The 11,365-nt window shown below is 47.3% G+C and overlaps 1 long non-coding RNA gene across 1 annotated transcript; it reads right to left on the reverse strand.

Moving 5' to 3' along the window:
- Positions 1 to 3,722: 3,722 nt before the first annotated feature.
- On the reverse strand, positions 3,723 to 10,652 carry LOC136677309 (uncharacterized). The gene is made up of 3 exons (XR_010796352.1): positions 10,071 to 10,652; positions 6,203 to 6,440; positions 3,723 to 4,212 (listed from the first exon to the last, which is right to left on the reverse strand). It is a non-coding gene; the product is annotated as an uncharacterized lncRNA (long non-coding RNA).
- Positions 10,653 to 11,365: the final 713 nt, after the last annotated feature.

Consider the following 11,365-nt stretch of genomic DNA (forward strand, 5'->3'; position numbering starts at 1 on the left):
GTGTTGAATTAGAGGCACAGAGTAGAGAAGCAGTGAACTAGCATCATGTATCTCAGAGAAAACAAGTGTTCCTCCCAACTCCTGAGGCTGGGGGGTGCTGTGTTTGACCGGTGGAGTGGAGTCACTGACAGGAGAGGGGACTGGAGACAATTCAGAATTACAAAAACTCAGGATTATTTGACTATGACATTTATATCATTTTTGACACGACGTGTAGTGACAGCGCAAATTTGTAAAGGCTCTGAGTTTCTGACAAGAGAGAGAGAGAGAGAGAAAGAGAGAGTGCAAGAGAGAGAGAGAGAGAGAGAGAGAGAGAGAGAGCAAGAGAGAGAGAGAGAGAGAGAGAGCAAGAGAGAGAAAGAGAGAGAGAGCGAGAAGAGAGAGAGCAAGAGAGAGAGAGAGCAAGAGAGAGTGAGAGAGTGCGAGAGAAAGAGAGAGAGAGAGCGAGAGAGAGAAGAGAAAGCGCAAGAGAGAGAGAGAGAAAGAGAGTGCAAGAGAGAGAGAAAGAGAGCGAGAAGAGAGCAAGAGAGCGAGAGAGAGAGAGCAAGAGAGAGAGAGCAAGAGAGCGAGAGAGAGAGAGAAAGAGAGAGAGAGAGAGAGAGATTATTGTGAAGGGCCTGGTGCCATGGAAAGTGAAGTGAAGGTTAAGGATTGGTCAGAGATAGCGTCTCTCGTCTCTTGTCCCTCGTCTCTGAGATTGGAATCAGACGGCTCGCTGACACGTCACATTTCCAGAGGACATTTACAAGACACAGCGAATAAATTTTACATAAAGTGTGTCCTTCTCTTGAGCGCGAAGAGACAACATTGTTGATGAAACGTCCCTCTTCACCCCCCCCCCAAACACACACACCCAAACACAGTGACACACACAGACACACTCCCCTCCCACTCTTGTTTAGCTCCAAAAGAGAAACCAAACACTGCCTGTGGCTGGCGGCTGAGCTTTGAAGCTGGCAGACAGCTCTAACAAATGAGGCAGTGTCAGAGAGGGAAATGGGGCGGGCGCCATGATTAGTGTTCTGCTACAATCTGCTAAGGTTTGACCTTTCTGGGCTGCCATAATCCCACCCAAAAAAAAAAGAAAAAAAGAAGTCAAAGCGAGACGAGGCCAGATGTAAAATGAAGGGCGTTAAATATCTGTCACTCCGTCGGCTTCTGCCTCAAACCTCTATTCATCTCCCTCACCCCCTCCTCCTCTATTTTCTTTACTTTCTGAGGAGAGGCTCATCCCCATTTGATCCCGGCTGGGGGCATCTCCACACACACACACACACACACACACACACAGAGACACACACACACACAGACACACAAAAAAAATGACGCTGTCAAAACCCTCCATATACCATCAGACTCGACTCGCTCGACTCCTTCCTGAGACCAAACCGAAGCCCTGTCCCCAGCTGATGGAAACATGATGGAGTTTACAAGTCTCCACGACTCTACCCCGCACTGATGAAGAAGATAACACACAGAGAAGGAAGAAGGATGACGGCGAGGCGCGGTGGCTGTAAGCTCCATTAAACCTCGAAGAGAAAGCCTGACGACCCCCGAATGACTTCATGGATCAGATTTAGGGACTTTTACTCTCAGAGGCCGGAGCAGACCCCAGAACGAGTCCAACAGAGCTCAGAGCTGCACAGAGCAGAGCGTCCAGGGCTCAGGGCTGGAGAGGGCCCTAAAGGCCAGAGCACACAGGCGCCTTGTGTCCAGTGATTCCAGGGTTGGCTCCGGACCCACCTCCACCCTGAAGTGGATAAGGGTTACAGACAATGAATAAATGAATAAATAATCGTTCTTATTGCTTTAGTTATTTTATTGTGTGTCCATTTTAATAATAATTAGTAACCTGTTAACACTCCTTTGATCCTTTGTTTTTTTGATCAGCACCCCCCAAGAGGCTGTGGTTATCTGTCGGAAACAGATGACGGTTACAGTCAGAATGACGATGCTTTTTTAGCGCTGTGTTTATCTTGGGTCGACCCGATAGGCCGGAGTTGCTGGAAGACGACCCCTGTTTTTCCGATTGGGCACATGACCTCATGGTCGACATCGTCATCACTCACCAGGACACTCCCCAAACAGGAGAAACTGTACTAAACCTCAAAGGGGTGGTGTTTACTGAAGTACCCTTTATAACAGTGGTCTCCAAACGTGGACACACACACACACACACACACACACACACACTTCTCCATTCAAATGCCACTGGAATCCATTTTAAACACTAAGTCACAATAAAAAAAAAATAAAAAATAAAAAAAACCTGAAACTTCTTATTGAACACAACAAAACTAAAGTCAAAAAGTCACTTTTACTTTGGAAAAAAAAGTCACACACACACACAATAGCACTGTACACCTCATTTTGTAAAACACAGTCCTATAAAAATGTACAATCAAAGGAAACAAATAAAACAAACTAATTTTACAATATTTTCAACAACAAAAAGACTTTACATCTCTTTTACCACGAGCAAAGACCTGTTACATTTAACAACTGACAAGTCACGAAGCAGCTTCACAGAGAGCAGTGGTTCACAGAGTCATTACAGAATGAGATTCCTGATCCACTGCTTAAAACTGAAAAAAAAAAAAAAACTAAAAGATGTGGAGATCAGATGAATCTTTGTGAATCACTTTTTTCTACAGAAAAAAAATGGAGGATAAAAGGAGATGGAAATGAAATGCTATTTAACGTTTCTACGTTTAATGTTGATTTATCTTTACTCTACGAGTCTGGACACACGTGTATTTCTCTTTTTTCTGATTTGTCCACATCTTTCATACAAACGTTTACATTCTGTATTTTTATAAAAATGTATATTACTTTTTGTTTGATGTGTGATTGGTGTCTGCTGTAGGAGCTCAGACAGAACAACTGCTATTGAGAGAGCAGCTAATGGGGAACCAAATAAAACAACAATAAATAATAAGCAGACACACACACACACACACACACCATTTCGGGACACATCTATAATCTCTGAAATAACAACAGGGTATTTTTCACACTCTAAAACATAACGATGCCACAAAATGTTCGTTGACCGGCGCCAAAAAAGAACCCCTTCCGGTTCCATTAAGAACCATTTCTGTGATAAAGTTTAAATGTGTAAAGACTTTTACAACGTTCTTCACTTTCACACAAACACAGTTCTTTATGGATGTGGTTCTTCTACAGCGTCATCCATAGTGAGTTTCCAACAACAAAAATAGGTTCCGGAGCCTGAAACATTGGTTCTCAGATGGAAACCAAAGAATTGTAGGTTTTTCAACACGAACCATGAGGTCGTCTGTGGGCGTGGCTAGTTACAGGAGCAAGGAGCAACGACGACACCCACGAAGAGCGAACAGTGTGGTCTTCTGTGTCTTTTATCGCCAAAAATTGACTTTTGTGTTTTGTGTTTACGTTTTGGACAAAAGTCACGTCTGTATCAACAGCACAAACACAAACACTCGCAGGTCGTCTCCACGCTCTGCCCCCTTCTCACTTCTGTTCACTGCCACTGTGCAGCGCCCCCTGTTGTTGTTCTGTGACGTAAAACTGGTGAAAAAGCGGCTGGTTCACTGAACAGCACCAAGGTTCTTATGAAACATGAACAGAACCAGTTAAAGAACCGGAGTTGTTCTGGTGGAAAAGCGTTATCAAAAGAACCCTTTGTAACCTTCATTTTGAACAGGGGATGAATGTTGTGAAACTGAAACTGTTTCAGGCTGAGCTGAGCACACTCCAGACGAGGAGGAGCGGAGGAGCGTCAGGGACCCGCTGGTGAGGCTGGAGTGTGGGCTCGATGCCAGTGTGACGTGATGTTAGTGTTCGCGCTCTCCACCAGCTGCATGTTCTGAGGAAACAAAGCTTCCCCTGTGAGCCACAGCAGCAGATTCACAGGGAGATGGACACAGCAGGCCCTGACCCCTGCCTCGGTTTAATAGTTTTAAATTATTCAGCCGCACTGGAAGCCAAGCACAGCACAGAGAACAGGGCATACAGATGAGGGGAGGAGAGGAGATGATGAGGGGAGGAGAGGGAGAAGAGGAGATTAGAGAAGGGCCCAGAGAGGAGGGACACCTCTTCACATTCACATTCACGTCCTGTACCGAGTTCAGCACAGCAGCGTTAGCACAGCTCAGAGTGGCTTAGCAGAGCACAGCAGACAGAGCTCAGTCCAGTGTGACTAGACAAATATGCTCCAGCACCAGACGTCCCCTGCATCCAAAAGGGGACAGAACAGAACAGAGCAGTCGCACACAGACCTATGAACTCTAATCTGGACTTAGCAACACAGTCCAGCACAGTCCACCATGATCAAACACAGCCCAGAACAACACACCCAAGGCCTAAATAGCAGGGGCAACATTAGACCCATAGGGGGTATTCCACAAAGCAGGATTTCACTGTTTAGTTGGATAACTTAAGCCCAAAGTCAAGCCCATCCAACAGGAAAAATGCTGAGGGAGATTCCTACTGAACAGTTCTCAACTTCAGGCTTTAGTTACACGGCTACCTGAGAAAACCCTGCTTTGTGGAATGTGTTGTTATGCCCCACTAAAATCACTTCATAAAATGTTAATTTTATACTTGATTGATGAACAGAACCCCACATGGCATTGCATTTCAATACAGAAACTACATTTCCCACAATGCATCAGCTTTACACTTTTAGAATTAGAATTACTTTTTTGGCCACTGTGCCAAACTCCTCACAGACAGTCACCCGGAGGAAACCCACGCAGACACAGGGAAAACACACCACACTCCTCACTGACAGTCACCCAGAGGAAACCCACGCAGACACAGAGAGAACACACCACACTCCTCGCAGACAGTCACCCGGAGGAAACCCACACAGACACAGGGAGAACACACCACACTCCTCGCAGACAGTCACCTGGAGGAAACCCACACAGACACAGGGAGAACACACCACACTCCTCACAGACAGTCACCCGGAGGAAACCCACACAGACACAGGGAGAACACACCACACTCCTCACAGACAGTCACCCGGAGGAAACCCACGCAGACACAGGGAGAACACACCACACTCCTTACAGACAGTCACCTGGAGGAAACCCACACAGACACAGGGAGAACACACCACACTCCTCACAGACAGTCACCCGGAGGAAACCCACACAGACACAGGGAGAACACACCACACTCCTCACAGACAGTCACCCGGAGGAAACCCACACAGACACAGGGAGAACACACCACACTCCTCGCAGACAGTCACCTGGAGGAAACCCACACAGACACAGGGAGAACACACCACACTCCTCACAGACAGTCACCCGGAGGAAACCCACACAGACACAGGGAGAACACACCACACTCCTCGCAGACAGTCACCTGGAGGAAACCCACACAGACACAGGGAGAACACACCACACTCCTCACAGACAGTCACCCGGAGGAAACCCACACAGACACAGGGAGAACACACCACACTCCTCACAGACAGTCACCCGGAGGAAACCCACACAGACACAGGGAGAACACACCACACTCCTCGCAGACAGTCACCTGGAGGAAACCCACACAGACACAGGGAGAACACACCACACTCCTCACAGACAGTCACCCGGAGGAAACCCACACAGACACAGGGAGAACACACCACACTCCTCACAGACAGTCACCCGGAGGAAACCCACACAGACACAGGGAGAACACACCACACTCCTCGCAGACAGTCACCTGGAGGAAACCCACACAGACACAGGGAGAACACACCACACTCCTCACAGACAGTCACCCGGAGGAAACCCACACAGACACAGGGAGAACACACCACACTCCTCACAGACAGTCACCCGGAGGAAACCCACACAGACACAGGGAGAACACACCACACCCCTCGCAGACAGTCACCTGGAGGAAACCCACACAGACACAGAGAGAACACACCACACTCCTTACAGACAGTCACCCGGAGGAAACCCACACAGACACAGGGAGAACACACCACACTCCTCGCAGACAGTCACCTGGAGGAAACCCACACAGACACAGGGAGAACACACCACACTCCTCACAGACAGTCACCCGGAGGAAACCCACACAGACACAGAGAGAACACACCACACTCCTCACAGACAGTCACCCGGAGGAAACCCACACAGACACAGGGAGAACACACCACACTCCTCACAGACGGTCAAGCAGTGTTATTTTTTAAATGACACCCACTTACGTTTGTAGAGAAAACTGGTGTCTGGGGCTGCGTGTACATTCCTGTCACCGGCGAAGACGTTGTGTTCCTCCCACAGTCCAGAAGAGATTCTCAGTGAGAGCGGCAGGCTCAGTTAGCCTTCACTGCTCTGGAGCTGAATCAGCACTGTCTGCAGCTGTGGGCCGGAGTTTCATCTGCTGACCCCTCCTTTACAAAACCATTAGAATAAACAACACGGGAAAACCATCGCTGCTGAACCCTGTCAGAGCAGAAGAGCTGGACTTTAGATTTCATTTCTGAATCCAAATCCGGCTTCGTACAAAACGGCACACGGGATAAAGGCCTGGACACTTTTCCTGGAAATGTGTTTGTACTAAATGTCTTTATAGAAAATACAGGTGATTTCTCTCTCATTATTCTCTATGATTATTATTGTTATTATTATTATTATTATTATTATTATATATGACAACTTACCGGGGGAGGGGGGGGGGGATCCTGGATGAACAGAACACTTTTTTGGATAAAGTCCATTAAAATTTAGTAAAATAATCTAAAAATATGGTGAATAATCTTATAATATTCACACAATGATCTCATACTGAGAAATCTGAGAAACTGAACAGAGCTGAGATTATTTCACTTCATAAGAGACAACACTTTCTCCAGTGAAGGAGAGAGAGTTATGGGACACTCACAAGAGGGAGGGAGGGGGAGAGAGAGAGAGACAGAGAGAGAGAGAGAGAGAAAGAAAGAGAGAGAGAGCAAGAGAGAAAGAAAGAGAGAGAGCGAGAGAGAAAGAGAGAGAGAGCGAGAGAGAAAAAAGAAAGAGAGCGAGAGAGAAAAAAGAAAGAGAGTGAGAGAGAAAGAAAGAGAGAGATTTAAATTCACTTTATTTAACAATTAACCAACAGATCTCAATTTAACAAACCCTTAGTCCACATAAGAAACAATAAACAAACGCGCACACACACAAACACACCATCACCACACCATTACATTGCCTGATCAGCACACCCCATGTTCAAATACTAAACAAAACAAAAATACATAATGTCCTTCAGATCAGAACACTCCAGTCTCTCATCCAGCTCAAAGAGTCTGAATCCCCACCCTGTTTCTCCAACAAATGAGAGTCCAGTGGAGATTCCTCAGACGAGGCTGTCATAGTCCGTGTTAAAAATCCAAAGGGGACAGTCAACTGTGAGCAGTCAATACAGAGGCAATGGACAGGCTCCGGCTGAGAACAACAGCACCGGCCTGTCTCCACTTCCCGGACAGTACTCACCCTGGCAGCAGTAGCCCATGTCTGGTGCGCCACCATGAGGCTACCGTTTCTTAGGGGCCGTTGATCCAAAACAGCACCTACCTCCAGAGTCCAGTAGTGCTCCCACCACACAAACAGTCTGTAAACTCCACTGTGCTGCGTGCGCGGTACACACTGTCAATATCCATCAAAACATTCGTCTTTAACATTCTCCACAGTGTTCACAGGGAGAAAGCGGTAGGCCTCAGAGACACAGATGTGCCATAGAGACCTACTCATCGGAAATAGACAGACACTTCCGTGCGGTCGTCAGCCACTTCCTGAGTCTGAACCGTCTCTTAGGGGACAGTGTCATGTAGTTCTCATGTTTAGAAGCGTACTGCACAGATCTAATGAACTTTTCAGTGTCAGAGAAGTAGTTCGTCAAGCTCACATTCCTCTTGCCTTTAGTGACATTCAAAAACCGGTTAATCCTTGTGAGAGAATACACATCCATTGGGGGGTCAGTCATTTCAGACGAGGCCTCAGACGGACCGGCCTGGGTCGAAGAGCCCGGTCTACAGGACACGCTGGCAGGTAACTCAGACATCCCTGAACAGTCTGATACCACGCTGTCCTCCTCAGAGTCCAGCACAGCGTCCACCGAGTCACCGAGACACTCATCACGCACACGTCCCACGATAACGTCATCCTTCTCCAAAACTGACTGTCCATCGTCCTTCACGGGTTTATCAGTTTTATACCGGGCCTTTCTGTGGGTGCTGACACTAGGCCCGACCGAGTCACTGGGTGTGTTCACAGATGCATTGCTCACATTCACATCATCCTCACCACTGTTAAGAGTCACATTCATGGAGGCCTCAGTCCCATCCCCATCTACTCCCTCCCCACCTGCAGAGCTGACGGGTTCAGGCCTGCTCTCAGGCCCCGAGACCTCAGCTACCACCTCAGCTACCTCCTCGGCTACTACCTCAGCTACCACCTCAACCACCTCCCCACCTCTATCCCCTACCTGCTGCCCCTCCATTAAATCACTCTGTTTATTCCTAACTCCCTCCTGCTGCTCTTTTCTGTGCGGGCAGCCGAACTGTTTATGGCCGATGTCTCCACACTCAAAACAGCGGAGTTTTTCCGTACTCGCGAACACTATGTACGATCCCTCCTCGTGTCTAACTCTAAAACTCAAGTTTAAAGTTTGATCGCGGTTGTTTAAAACCATGAAAACCTGTCTCCTAAAAGACATGACATGTTTAATCAGCGGGTTTTTAAAACCGAGCGGAATCTTTGTCATGACACCGGCGAATTTGCCGAACCGAGCCAGTTCTCTCAGTAACGCCTCATTTGTAATGAACGGCGGGACATTTGAAACAACAACGCGGGTCGCGGGTGCACGCACAGGGCTGACCTGCACCAGCTCTCCCCTCACCCGGATCCCCGACTTAATCAAACCACTTACACAGCTCTCCTTCTCCAAAAACACCACCACCGCTTTGTCCATTCGAGAAACCGATTCAATGTTCTCGTATCCAACCTGCTCCCCGACCGCTAACACAAACTCCGCTAACGTCGCCTCACTCTCCGGGACACACCTGACGCCATGGCGGGGAGACGGCGTCTCCACACCGGCCTCAGAGGCCATGACTCCAGCCACAAACTCCTCACCACCGGCCAAAAACAGTTCGGTACCAAACACCTCACTAAGCTCTCATAATGAAGGTGAAATAAAGGATAGAAAGTAGAAAATCAAGAGAATTAGAAAAAGTTGGCAACAAACGCCAGAAACCTCCACACGCCACCACGGACAAACCGCGCGCACGCGCAGAGAGAGAGAGAGAGAGAGAGAGAGAGAAAGAAAGAGAGCAAGAGAGAAAGAAAGAGAGAGAGAGAGAAAGAAAGAGAGAGAGAGAGAAAGAAAGAGAGAGAGCAAGAGAGAAAGAAAGAGAGAGAGAGAGAGAGAGCGAGAGAGAGAGCGAGAGAGAAAAAAGAAAGAGAGCGAGAGAGAAAAAAGAAAGAGAGTGAGAGAGAAAGAAAGAGAGAGAGCAAGAGAGAAAGAAAGAGAGAGAGAGAGAGAAAGAAAGAGAGAGAGAAAGAAAGAGAGAGAGCGAGAGAAAGAAAGAAAGAGAGAGAGAGAGAGAAAGAAAGAGAGAGCGAGAGCGAGAGAGAAAAAAGAAAGAGAGTGAGAGAGAAAGAAAGAGAGAGAGCAAGAGAGAAAGAAAGAGAGAGAGAGAGAGAAAGAAAGAGAGAGAGAGAGAAAGAAAGAGAGAGAGCGAGAGAGAAAGAAAGAGAGAGCGAGAGAAAGAAAGAGAGAGAGCAAGAGAGAAAGAAAGAGAGAGAGAGAGAAAGAAAGAGAGAGAGAGAGAGAAAGAAAGAGAGAGAGCGAGAGAAAGAAAGAGAGAGAGAGAGAGAGAAAGAAAGAGAGAGAGCGAGAGAAAGAAAGAGAGAGAGCAAGAGAGAAAGAAAGAGAGAGAGAGAGAGAGAGAAAGAAAGAGAGAGAGAGAGAGAAAGAAAGAGAGAGAGCGAGAGAAAGAAAGAGAGAGAGCGAGAGAAAGAGAGAAAGAAAGAGAGAGAGAGAGAGAAAGAAAGAGAGAGCAAGAGAGAAACAATGCAATGTAAAGGACTCACCTCTTCCTGTCTCCCACAGACATTTCCTCTCGAACATTAACATTCAGAAGATGATGTGGGACATTAATATGATCTGGAAAGTTGTTATTTTGGGAGTCTTTGAATTCCTCCACAGCAGAAAATCAGAATTTAATCAGTCATTCAGCACTTACAGCAGCACTGAGCACTCTCCACAACTCAAACTCAACACATACTCAACACATCTGGGGGCTATTCCCCAAAGAAGAGTTTCTGAAGTAGCCTGATAACGTAAGCCCAAATCAAGCTTGTCCAATAGGAACAGAGCTGAGGGCGATACCTATTGGACAGACCTCAACTATTGGCTTAAGTTATCAGGCTAACTGAGAAATCCTGCTTTGTGTAATACCCCCCTCTCAACTTCAACTCCTAACACTAAACTCACAGTCATGGAACCGTACCGTTCAACCACTTCATACTGAAACAGACCGCTGCAGCGTATCTCAGTCTTAAACACTATTTACCATCATTTATCTTATTTTAAACACTTTAAAAAATCTGAAAATACAACTAACCAACTGTTATTGTTTGAAAATATCACTAAACCAGTTCACATCGTCTAAAAATAAGATCTAACTGAGTAGAGACCATCACTCACACTCACCGTTTCCACAAACACAGAGTCAATCAGTCCTGGAGTCACTGCAGGTGTGGGGGCGGAGCCAGAGCAGGACTGAGCCCTTCTCCAGGGGTAATGGTTCAGACCAGATTCCCAGGAGAAGGAAACCATCCATCCATCCATTATCTGTAACCGCTTATCCAATTTAGGGTCGCGGGGGGTCCAGAGCCTACCTGGAATCATTGGGCGCAAGGCGGGAATACACCCTGGAGGGGACACCAGTCCTTCACAGGGCAACACACACTCACACATTCACTCACACACTCACACCTACGGACACTTTTGAGTCGCCAATCCACCTGCAACATGTGTTTTTGGACTGTGGGAGGAAACCGGAGCACCTGGAGGAAACCCACGCGGACACGGGGAGAACACATCAACTCCTCACAGACAGTCACCTGGAGCGGGAGTCGAACCCACAACCTCCAGGTCCCTGGAGCTGTGTGACTGCGACCTGCTGCGCCACCGTGCCGCTCAGAAGGAAACCAAGACGTCTGAAATATACAGATGAACCCACGCCCAAATGACCAAACATCAACATCCACAGCTTTTAATCGACAAATGTCCAACTCTGAACACAGGAAAATGACCGATAATCAATGTCAAAGCCAGAAAATGACAACTTCTAAAGACAAGGGTCACCAACATGTGAGTATCA

Source organism: Hoplias malabaricus, chromosome X2 (assembly GCF_029633855.1).
Source record: "Hoplias malabaricus isolate fHopMal1 chromosome X2, fHopMal1.hap1, whole genome shotgun sequence".
NCBI lineage: Eukaryota > Metazoa > Chordata > Actinopteri > Characiformes > Erythrinidae > Hoplias > Hoplias malabaricus.